Source organism: Silene latifolia, chromosome Y (assembly GCF_048544455.1).
Source record: "Silene latifolia isolate original U9 population chromosome Y, ASM4854445v1, whole genome shotgun sequence".
NCBI lineage: Eukaryota > Viridiplantae > Streptophyta > Magnoliopsida > Caryophyllales > Caryophyllaceae > Silene > Silene latifolia.
The window spans coordinates 222885095-222897857 of record NC_133538.1 but is presented as its reverse complement, the minus strand read 5'-3'; the positions used below and the strand labels follow the sequence as shown (position 1 = coordinate 222897857).

The window sequence follows — 12763 nt, the reverse complement described above, 5'->3', positions numbered from 1 at the left end:
CTTTACAACCATTCTAGTAGGCAAAGTCTTAAGTTGAACAAGTATTTCTAATGGCTTAGTTGCTCTTGTCAAAGTTCCTAAGTAGGCATTTTTCAAAACATTTCTAACATGCAACTACATGCCATGATGCAACTAATATAAACATCTTAATGCAAGTGATTATATCAACTAATATGACATATAAACTAATTGCAAGTCCTAAATTCTTATTTTTATACCGCATCAATCAAAATAAAGCCACATAGTCATTAACATAAAGAGGAAAAAGGAGATTGGAAAGATCATACCATGCGGTCTTCAATATCCTCATGTCTCGGATGTGGCGTAGTCAATCAATGTGAACAAGGATAGAACAAACACAATATATACAAGACAATATATACAAGACTACAAAAGGAAATAAACATGTTTTTGGGTTTTCAAATTTCAAATTTTTATGATTTTTGAAATTTTTCAATTTTTTTGGATTTTTGAATAAGAGTTAAATGTTAGAATTCCCATCCCCACACTAATATGGGCATTGTCCTCACTGGCCAAAATGATGGAAATTATGCAAAGATGATGCATGATTTCTATACTAAATGCAATCTATACTAAGCTACACTACATGATGCATGGTTTTTGTTATGACGGAGAGGATAATTTAGATTACCTCCCGTTGTGTATGCATTAACTTCCCCAAACCGAGTGAGACACTATTGCTAATGTCCAAGGATGGGTATAGTTCATGCACACACTATGCTATGCATGAAACTAATTTGTCATTTTGGATTTTGAAAACGGGAACAATAGAATGAGAACACCTCAATGGTACCGAGGTGTGAGTCCTCTAATGGGGCTAGGACTACTTCAACAATGATCAAAATGAAATAAAATACAAAGAGAGAAATAGACAAACCATGAGAGGGTAGGAGTCTCCAAGGCTTGCTAATCTTCCATCATGCTATCACCATCACTTCCCTCATGAGAAGTGGTCACATTACCACTTTCCTTGTCATTTGCTTCTTCACTTTCTTCCTCATCTTCCTCATCATCATCTTCACCATCCTTTTCTTCTTCACTTGCTTCTTCCTCAATATTATCATCAACTTCTTCATCATTTCCAACAACCTCATTGTCACCCAAAACGACCCTAGATGCACCCGGAAATAAGGCTTCTCTATCCGTCCAACTAGGCAAAGGACATGATGGATCAAGTAGTCCTTGCCTAGCTAAATGTAGGAGGGGTGGATATTGAGCCAAGTAGGCATTTTTCCGATCTTCATAGGCTTGCTTGTGCATTGCTTGCATGAGAAGAGTCACATAGTCTTTCCGAACTTCAACTCCTTCCGGTTTGAACTCTTCATACTTAAAGGGGTAAGGTGGTATGACAATGGAAGAGGAGGGCATTTCACGATCACCCTTTGTTGTTGAATGATATACTCGGCCTCTTTGGAAAGGGGAAGTAGATAATTGGTCCGGTGGACGCTTAGACGGCAAATCTTCGAAGGCAAGGTGAACGATCTAGCTTCACTAGTGAGCCATTCATACTTAGTGTCAAGGGGGTTATGGGCAACCAACTTGAACTTGTAAATCATAGTATGCATATCACCAAGATGGCCACCCTCCTTTGATTTGTACTTGTTCTCCTTATTGAAGTTAGGATCAAAGTGCTTAGCTAGGAGTGTGACTAGGCCGCCATTGACAATAACGGTCGTGCCCTTCTTCCCACAATCAATGTTGAGCCATCTATCTACCAAGAGCCTCAAAGAATTGTAAGGCTTGGAGTGTACTCTTCCGATATTCAAAGCCGATTCAAGGAGAATAAAATCAAGTCTTGTGAAATGGTTGGTATCTTTCCTAGCAATTATGGTGTTACCCACGACCTTGTGCCAGACTCTTATGCCCGGATGGTGAACCAAAAGAGCACGACTTGCATGAAAATCCTCAAATTTCTTCCCGGAGATTGCCTCCCAAAGAGGTTCGGGGTCATACTTTCCATAACTCTTAAAATAACTCGGTTCATCAGTAAGACCCAAAATTTCACCCAATTCCCTAAAGGTAATGCGTCTACTAACATTAGCTAGACGAAACTCGAGATTCTCCCTATTCTCAACTTTGGTGACTTTCAAAGAACTTAAAAATTCCAAGGTAAGGGAGGGGTATGTCAATTCCCTTGTTTCAAACAATTTCTTCAACCCCATGGCATTGAAAAAGGCTTTTGTTTGCTCAAGAACACCCAATTTTTCTAAGGTATCTTCACATATGAATTTGGTGGATTGTAATGACTTCATAGCAAACTTGACAAAGGTATTTCTATGGGTATCGGAAATAAAAGTTACCTCCGAATAATGCAAAAGTTGATCAATTACCGGAGTGGAAGGTGTTGTTGCTCCCATAGAAGTTTGTTGTTGTTGTTGCACTTCCAAGTTTGGTGTTGCTACCACCATAGCCAATGCTTTCTTTGTTTGAAGAGCCTTTTGCCTTTGTGAGAGTGCCTTAGCCTTTGGTTCCTTTGTTGCCTTTGTTGCTCCCTTAGTCCTTGCCATTGATGAACTAACCAAGAAAAGAATGAAAAATCTTCAGTTTGTAGTATGCCCAAATCGATTTGAAGGTGAAAGGCTTTGCCTTTATGAAAACAAAAATCGACTCAAAGGTTGAAGATTTTTGTGCTTGGTTTTGATTTTTGTTGAGGAAGGAGTGATTAATTTGTTGTTGGAAGGATGGTTTGATTTGATTTTGGTGAATGTTGTTGAGGGTTTTTGTTTTTGTGATGGAGAGGATGAGGGTTTTGATGTTGTGGGTAGTCTTTATGAATGAATGAATGAATGAATGAAGGTGGGAGGGGTTTTAAAGAGGCCGAAATTTTCGAATCTGCAGGGGCAATCCGTGCGGATTCTGCCCAATCCGTGCGGATTCTGCTCCTTCTGGACTTTGCAAAACTCGCCTAAAGACGGGCGGATTTGTGACAATCCGCTCGGATTTGCTGAACACGGGACGGGTGGATTTGCTTGAAGACGGACGGATTTCAGTCCAGAAAATTTTGGTTGTTTTCCTCAGCTGCAAAGACGGACGTCTTTCTTACAGGACGGACGGATTCTTCAAGACGGGCGGATTTTTCACAGACGCCTTGGATTCGATCCACGATCAAGAAATTTTCAAAATTCAGCTCAGTTCAGGACGGGCGTCTTTTCTGCAATACGCTCGGATTCTTTCAGACGGGCGGATTCTCAGGAATCCGCTTGGATTCTTCCCATGTGTACACGGATTCAGTTCCATCCGTGCACACTGCATTTCCCATACCGTTCTTTCATTCTTTCTTCAAGTCTTCTGTTCGTCATTGTAGGGGCACTACTAAGGCATGGATAGCCTAGGCAATTGCCATCCCCACACTAAGCTAAAAGCACTACACATCAATTGAAATCGTTAGTCCCTCCCTCACTTTCTCTCAAACATGACAATTATTTTGATCAAAGTAAATAAAAATCCAAAGATGACAAAAATGCAATACAAGAATTGAAATGTAAGTTAGGGAGTTAGAAATATTTACAAGTGGTGGTTTAGGGAGGACTCCACCAAACTCTCGTTCTTGATGAGATGTCAAAGGGGCATGTCCATTGTTCATTATCATGGTATAGGTTCTCAATAGACCTTGGCCCTTGTTGTTGGTCTTGATCGATGGCATTACCAATGTAGGGATTAAAAATCCCTTCAAATTCGTCGTCCCAAAGACCACAAACTTCATTGAGTTGATCATTGAAAATTTCTTGCTTAGATGGAGACAATTCTCCCAATTTCTTCTCTTGGCCAATGAGGCCATCCTCTTCTTCCTTGGTTGATTTTGATGAGCTTTGCAAGCTCTCCTTGTCACAATTCACTTGCTCTTTGAATGGAGCATCTTCAATTTTCTTCTTCCATTGGAGTTCCGATTTCTTCCTTTCATCCTTTCGGCTATAAAAAATCAATCATGAAACATGGTTCATGCAAACTAGGAGCTCTCATGGTCTTGTCAAGATTAAAAGTTATGCTTTCATCTCCTACTTCTAGAGTGAGCTCACCATGTTTCACATCAATCACCGCACCGGCGGTGTGTAGGAAAGGTCTTCCTAGGATGATTGGAATGTTGGAATCTTCCTCCATATCAACAATGACAAAGTCCACCGGGATGAAAAACTTCCCAATTCGCACGGGGACATCTTCCTATATCCCTAACGGTGTCTTCGTCGATCTATCGGCCATTTGGAGTGTGATATTGGTGCATTTAAGCTCTCCCATCCCCAACCTTTTACTCATCGAGTACGGCATGACACTCACACTAGCCCCTAGATCACATAAGGCTTTGTTGATCGTTGTGTCGCCAATGGTACACGGTATTGAGAAGCTTCCCGGATCCTTTAACTTTGGAGGTGAACTCCCTTGAAGTATTGCACTACTCACCTTAGTGAAGGCGATAGTCTCAAGCTTCCGGATCGACTTCTTCTTTGTGAGGATATCTTTCATGTATTTCGCATAGGCCGGCACGTGATTGATTAATTCCGTGAAAGGAATTGAGACTTCTAAATTCTTCACAATTTCCATGAATTTTCCAAGTTGATCATCAAATTTGGGCTTGGCTTGACGACTTGGAAAAGGAAGTCTAATCACAATAGGCTCCTTCTCCTTGGCCTTGTCTTCATTTTTCTTTGAACTTTCTTCTTTTGACGATTCTCCATCTTTGGAGTTTTGCACAATTTCTTCCTTTTCACTAGCTTCCACAATTTCATCCTCAACTTGCTTCTTCGATGCTTCATACCTTGTACCACTTCTCAAGTGAATGGCACTAACCGTTTCATGTCTAGGGGATTACTTTGAGGTGGTAATTGCCCCTTTTGTCTTTGTGAGCTTGAAGATGCTAGTTGAGTCAATTGTGTTTCCAACATCTTGGTGTGAGCTAGAATGTTGTTGATGGTGGTTTCCTTTGCTTGGCTATCTTTTTGCATTTGAGTGAAAACTTCTTGTTGATTCTTTTGCATTTGGAGGACCGCTTTTTGGACATCAAAACCTTGGTCATTTTGGTGATTGTATGGATTTTGATTTTGGTAACCTTGGTTTTGATTGTAAAAGGGTCTTTGATTTTGGTTTCTCATGGGTGGTGGAGTGTATGTTGTTTGAGGGTTTTGAACATTTTGGCTTTTGTATGAGAGATTTGGATGGAATTTGGTGTTTTCATTGTAAAAGTTGGAATAAGGGGTACCACTCTTGTATGCTTGGAAAGCATTCACTTGTTCATTTGTTCCCCTACATTCACCTTGGTCATGTCCCAAAGTTCCACAATTCTCACATATCCCACTTGGGATTGATGAGGATGCCGTCATGGCATTAACATGATGCTTCGATGATTTTGAGTTTTCCTCAAGTCTAGCCATAGCTTGTTCAAACTTCAAGTTGATTGTGTCAATGTGAGCACTAAGTTGAGCACCCAATTGAGTAACGGAGTCTACTTCATGCTTTCCTCCTCTAGTAGCCTTGCGAGGTCTACTATATTATGAGTTATGGACCGCCATTTCCTCAATCTTGTTCCATGTTTGATTGTCATCAACTTCGGTGAACATTACATTTGATCCCATATTGAGAATGTTCCTAGAATCTTCATATAAGCCATTCCAAAATTGTTGCACCAAAAACCATTCGCTAAGTCCATGGTGAGGACATGAGCGACAAATTCCCTTGAACCGCTCCCAAGCTTCATACAAAGACTCTTAATCCCTTTGCTTAAAACCCGTAATTTGAGCTCTTAGCATGTTAGTCTTTTCCGGTGGGTAGAATTTTTTGTAGAAAGTTAGAGCCAACTTCTTCCAAGAATCTATTCCAAGGGTGGCCTTATCAAGGCCCTTCAACCATTGCTTCGCGGTGCCGATTAAGGAAAAAGGAAATAAGACCCATCTAATTTGGTCTTGAGTCACGCCCGTTTGAGAGATAGCATCACAATAGTCGCAAAAGGTTTCCATATGAGAATGAGGGTCCTCACTAGGCATCCCCCCAAATTGGCTCCTCTCAACTAATTGGATGAAGGCGGACTTGGCAATAAAATTTCCGGTTAGATGTTGCGGTGTAGGAGTACCATTTGGTAGATTCTCCTCGGTGGGTACGGAGTGTGACGAGAATTTTGGCATTGTAGGTGGATTTTGTGGGGTATTGTGTAATGGATTTTCTTCTCCTTCTATTGCGAAAGGATTGACAAACTCACTAGTGGGTTGAACAACTTCACTAATACCTCTTAAATTCCTCCTAACAACTCTCCTATTGTTCGTCAAGGTTCTTTCGATTTCACGGTCAAAAGGTAACAAATCACCTTGTAACCTTCTAGACATGCAAAATATCAAACAACTCGAAAATGATTAGAACAAACCTTGAGGAGTTTTACTTCCTCAAGGCGAAGAAAGACACAACTAATGACAATAAAAAGAAATCTAAATCAAACAAACACCGTCCCCGGCAACGGCGCCATTTTTGATGCTATCCCGCTAAGTGTTCAGAAATTAAGATGTGGTCGTTGGTCACGGTCGAATCAAAACACAATTTATAGCTCCACAAATAACTCTACAATTAGTAAAGAGGCAAGTAAAGGTCGGATCCCAAGGGACGGGAGTTGAAATGAGATTTCTATTGTAACTAGTGGTGTCTAAGTGGTGTCGCAAATTGTGTTGATGTAGAAGGTTACTAAACTAAAATAGCAATGAAAATAAACAAGCAAGATGAATTAAAGGGGTGTAAACAATTGATTAAAGGAACTAGGGTGTCATGGGATCATAGGGGAATCATGGGATATGATCATACAAACATGTTCTCAAATTATAAGCATGAATCATTCCCCATGTTGGTTTCCCCTAATCACCCATTAACCCTAGCTAAGAGACTACTCACTCATTATCATGTTGATCATGCTAGCAAGGTTGTCAATCATACCAACAATATGAAACATGATGAATAAATGAAAGTAATTAACAATAATTAAAAAAAGGGATTAAGAGATTATACCTACTAATGATTCCAATAACAAAGCAAGAATAATAGAAGTACTTGAATGCTTGATTGAGAGGTTGTCAATCTCCCAACAATAACCCAAATAATCTTCAATTACCCAAAATAAAGGATGAACAAAAGAGAGATTAAAGAACTAAAACTTGGATTAAACTTGATTAATACTTGATTACAATATTAAAGAGAGATTTTATTGATATTAACTACACTAATTATTGATAAGAAGAAGATGCTCCTCTAATTAGACTAATGGGGTATTTATAGTGGTAATTAGGGAGGATGCATTAGGGTTAAATAAGGGCTAAACTAGTAATTACACTTTTTATGTTGAGCAAGGAGGAGCCGGTATTTTCTGAGAGAAGAGCTTCTTTCTTCGTAGCTTGGAGAAGACAATCCGTGCTGTGCTAGAATCCGGGCGGAATAGGGTCGGGACGGGCGGATTCTGGCGTTGGAATCCGAGCGGATTGAGGGGAATCCGGGCGGATTGTGGAGGGGGAATCCGAGAGGATTGTGGCAAAGCCGCTCGGATTGTGCTGCTGCGGGACGGACGGATTGGTGACAATCCGTTCGGATTGTTAGTCAGCAACAAATCTTCTTCTTTTCTTCCCTTTTCTTCATAAATTCCTTGGGGATTTCCTTGGGGACTCAAGGATCCTTTCTCAACATTGCTCATCTACTATGATATGTAAAAAGGCCTTCTAATCTTGTCTCTCCTTGATGCTTGGTCATTGAATTCGATCAATTTAGTCTCGTTTTGCCATGAAAATGCAAGATTCTTACTCCTTTCCTACCAAGGGATCAAAATCTCAAAGAATATGCAAAACAAAGAACTAAAGATAAGAAATGACCCAAATAAGCACTAAAAAGCATGGGAACAAGGCTAATTCGGGGGCTAAATATGCGCCAATTATGGTCACATCAGTAATACCTCAGGTATTCATATATTTGAGTACTCTATCGAGTTAGGAATACTCTGTCGAGTAAGTTGTATCCAAATTTTGGAGTACATTCTGCTCAGGGTGTACTCGATCGAGTAGTGGTAACTTGATCGAGTAGGCAGTACTTGATCGAGTACGTTAGTTACTCGATCGAGTGCATGTGTTCTTAGGGGTTTTTCATCCGGTTTGATAATAAAGGAAGGAGAGGTATTTATAAGCTTGAGTCGTCAGTTCTTTTTATTTTACTTTTCATTCCCAAAGCTTTCTCAAAGAAAAACATTTACGACGTTCGATTCTCTCCTCTTTGCTATCAAATAAGGGGCTAGATTTCTTAAATTTTGGGGATTTTCATACCGTTGCATCGTCATCAATTGGGTAAGATTTCTATGTTGTTTTTATGTCAGTATAATAGATTTGTCTAAACCCTAATTTGGGTATTTTGAGGGTTTTTGGTGTAATTTTTATTGTGGATCGTAAATTGTATGCATTATTGTTATAGGAGGTGATTTCGTAGAAGAGCCTTTTTGATCTGCTGTTGTTGTTGTTGGTGATTCCATTTCAAGTAGGGTTTGCCCTACTCGGTTACTGAATAAATGATTTAAGTTAATGTGATGGATGAGTTACATGGTTATCATTGTGTTCATAATTATATTTCTTAGTATTGGCATGATTATCAGTATTGTGGTTTTTGGTTGTAATTGTATGTGGTTCGCGAGGTGCGCCCTCGGCTGAGTGGAGTCATTTTCGGGAATGGCTTCACGCCTTTAATTTGCCCCTTGTGGTTCCCGTCACAAGGGGGATGTGCACATTAATGGTTATTGATTATTCGCTCTACAATTTTGAGCGGGGCTTTGGTGGTAAGGGTGCGGTCCCCACTGGCGGAGTGGAATATCTGTTGCGATGGGTACTGTGGTAGGTTTACACACTTTAGTGTGTAGTCAGGTGATTGGTGATGAATTGGAGTTGGAGGAATGTGCTTATGTAATTAGATGTTGCTGTATTGCTTATTTTGATTATTCAGTAACTGACCTCGTTTAAATCTTTTAAAAACTGTGGTGATCTATTTGGGGAATGGTGAGCAATTGATTAGCGCTATGCCTTGGATTGCGCGGGGATCTTGCTTTGGGGATAGAGTCATCACTTTATGACAGTCTTTTATTTCAGTTTGAATATTTGTTTGACAAAGTTGTATTATATTTTCAGTTTTGGTTTAAGTTGTACGCACTTTTAACTTTTGAACTTAAGTATGTTTTGGAATGGTCACTTTTGATTACTATACCTCGGGCGACCGAGATGGTAGCATCTTCATGTGCTAGGGTGGTTTTGGTAAGGCACCTTGGTGTATGGGGGTATTACAATGTACTAGTTTTTTCTTATCGCTGATCGAGTCCATTTCGTTTCACAAATTAAGCATATGTGGTCGTTGGTCAATGGTCGATACAAAACACAATTTATACTTCACAAACAACTCTACAATTAGTAAAGAGGCAAGTAAAGGTCGGATCCCAAGGGACGGGTATTGAAATGAGAATTCTATTGTAACTAGTAGTGTCTAAGGGGTGTCACAAATTGGGTTGATGTAGAAGGTTACTAAACTAAAATAGCAATGAAAATAAACTAGCAAAATGAATAAAATAAGGGGTGTAAACAATTGATTAAAGGCACTAGGGTGTCATGGGTTCATAGGGGAATCATGGGATATGATCATACAAACATGTTCTCAAATTATAAGCAAGCAATTATTGTTGTGATGGATTGAGTTGGGTTATATCTTACAATCCTAGGAAAGTTTGGGTCCCGGAGCCGAATCGATTAGATTGTACAACACCTACAAGTCGACTTAATCTTTCCTACTCAACACATGCATGGTCTAACAAGACTCGAGTTGGGTTATGTCTTACAAGTCAAGTTGAAAGGATAGAAGATGATAGTAAATGCAAGGATTCATAGGCTTAGCATTTCATCAAATATAACATGTGCATGTATTAAGATCAAAACAAGCAAGCAAATAAGATATGAAAGCATATTAATTTAAGCATGAATCATTCCCCATGTTGGTTTCCCTAATCACCCATTAAACCCTAGCTAAGAGACTACTCACTCATTATCATATTGATCATGCTAGAAAGGTTGTCAATCATACTAACATAATGAAACATGATGAATAAATGAAAGTAATTAGCAATAATTAAAAAGGGATTAAGAGATTATACCTACTAATGATTCCAATAATAAAGCAAGAATAATAGAAGTACTTGAATCCTAGATTGAGAGGTTGTCAATCTCCCAATAATAACCCAAATAATCTTCAATTACCCAAAATAAAGTAAGAACAAGAGAGAGATTAAAGAACTAAAACTTGGATTAAAACTTGATTAATATTTGATTACAATATTGAAGAGAGATTTGATTAATATTAACTACACTAATTATTGATAAGAAGAACATGCTCCTCTAATTAGACTAATGGGGTATTTATAGTGAAAATTAGGGAGGATGCATTAGGGTTAACTAAGGGCTAAACTAGTAATTACACTTTTTAAGTTGAGCAAGGAGACTCCGGTATTCTCCGAGAGAAGGGCTTCTCTTATCGTGGCTTGAAGAATGAAAACGTCTTTGTCATCTGAAATCCGTGCGGATGGGAGTCGGGACGGCCGGATCTGGGCTGGAGAATCCGAGCGGATCCTTGGGCAAGACGCTCGGATTGGCGAGGGGGAATCTGAGCGGATTCCTTTGAGGGACGCTCGGATTGGGCTTCGGCGGACGGACGGATTGTGTACAATCCGTTCGGATTGTCTGGCAGCATCTTTTCTTCATCTTTTCTTCCCTTTTATTCATGAATTCCTTGGGGATTTCCTTGGGGACTCAAGGATCCTTTTCTCAACGTTGCTCTTCTACTATGCTATGTACAAAGGCCTTCTAGTCTTGTCTCTCCTTAATGCTTGGTCATTGAATATGATCAATTTAGCCTTGTTTTGCCATGAAAATGCAAGATTCTTACTCCTTTCCTACCAAGGGATCAAAATCTCAAAGAATATGCAAAACAAAGAACTAAAGATAAGAAATGACCCAAATAGGCACTAAAAAGCATGAAAACAATGGTAATTCGGGGGCTAAATATGCGCCAATTATGGTCACATCAAATATCCCCAAACCGAACCTTTGCTCGTCCCGAGTAAAGAGGTGACAAAGACTAGGACCAATACTAACCTAACCTAATAATAATAGCCGATATGAGACAATTAGCGGGTCTCACTCCGCCCCTTCAACTCACAACAAGACAACCATGAGGTAGGATGCCTTCTTGCAAGGCAAGGTGGGTCTTACCAAAATGGCGACACATCCAAACATTAAGCACACAAAATCAAATAATGGATGCATCTACAAAAGAATAGCCACTTTCCTCATCTAAGTGGCGGAAATTATCTACAAGGGAAGCAATTCAAGGGTACACACTCCTTCATAGATACAATTTCTTCAAACTACTAAGCCTAGAAGGATACCAATAAATCACCTCCAAAATGTGTCAAGCTAGGATACCTTTGTCCTCAATCGTTAAATGCTTTTGTCAAGAGTAGACTCCCTATGGTGTTAGAAACACTGGAGGATCGCGTAATTCCCCCTCTTGCCTAGACAAGAAGAAGGGTCGTCCCCTCTCTACCATGCACAAAAATGGATATGATGGATAAAGGGATCGATAGATATTTGAGTTTCACTTTGGGAGTTTGCTTTGTTTTTGTTTTCCCCCCAATTTCATTGGCATTTGACATTTGAGAACACTTTCTTGCCATTTCTTTTGATTTTTGGCATTTCAATACTTGACAACTTTTTTTGCATTTCTTTTTGAACATTTTCAAAGTCACCCCAATTAGTAACGAGGGTGCCTTGTATTTGAAGCTTTAGGAGTTCTATTTTGCTCCTCTTTTCTTTTGATGTATTTTTGCAAACTTTCTTTCATTTTTCATTTCATTGGACTCAAATTGATTTCTTTTTGTGCCCATTCCCTTTGATGACAAAAATGTGGTAGAACATGGATGAATGATAGAAGTATGCATGGTTTCAAGGGTCACCTTGGAATAAACGGTAGCCAAGGAGTTATCACACCACAAGGTACTCTTGACTAGGCCTTAAACCATGGGTCAAAGGATACTAGCATGACACATCCTAGGGTGTTTTACAAGTATTCTAATAAGCAAAGTCTTAAGAATAAAAAGCATCTACTAGGGCCTAAATACACTTGTCAAGCTTCCCAAATAGACGGTTTCGTAAAATTTTCCTAACCATGCAACTACATGCCATGATGCAACTAACATATAAACATCCTAATGCAAATGATTCTACCAACTAATATGACATATAAACTAAATGCAATCCTAAGTTCACATTGTTTTTACCGCATCAATAAAAATAAAGCCACATAGTCATTAACATAAAGAGGAAAAAGGAGATTGGAAAGATCATACCATGCGGTCTTCAATATCCTCATGTCTCGGATGTGGCGTAGTCAATCAAAGTGAACAAGGATAAACAAACACAATATATACAAGACAATATATACAAAGGAAATGAACTTGTTTTTGGTTTTTTCAATTTTTAAATTTTTATGATTTTTTTTTGAAATTTTTCAATTTTTATGGTTTTTGAATAAAAGTTAAGTGTTAGAATTCCCATCCCCACACTAATATGGGCATTGTCCTCAATGGCCAAAATGATGGAAATTATGCAAAGATGATGCATGATTTCTATACTAAATGCAATTCTACACTAAGCTATACTACATGATGCATGGTTTTTGTTATGACGGAGAGGATAATTTAGATTACCTC

General features: G+C 39.1%; 1 non-coding gene across 1 annotated transcript; it reads left to right on the top strand.

The window, feature by feature from the left end:
- Positions 1-5652: 5652 nt before the first annotated feature.
- On the top strand, positions 5653-5759 carry LOC141634807 (small nucleolar RNA R71). The gene has a single exon (XR_012539528.1). It is a non-coding gene; the product is annotated as a small nucleolar RNA R71 (small nucleolar RNA).
- The last annotated feature ends 7004 nt before the right edge of the window (positions 5760-12763 follow it).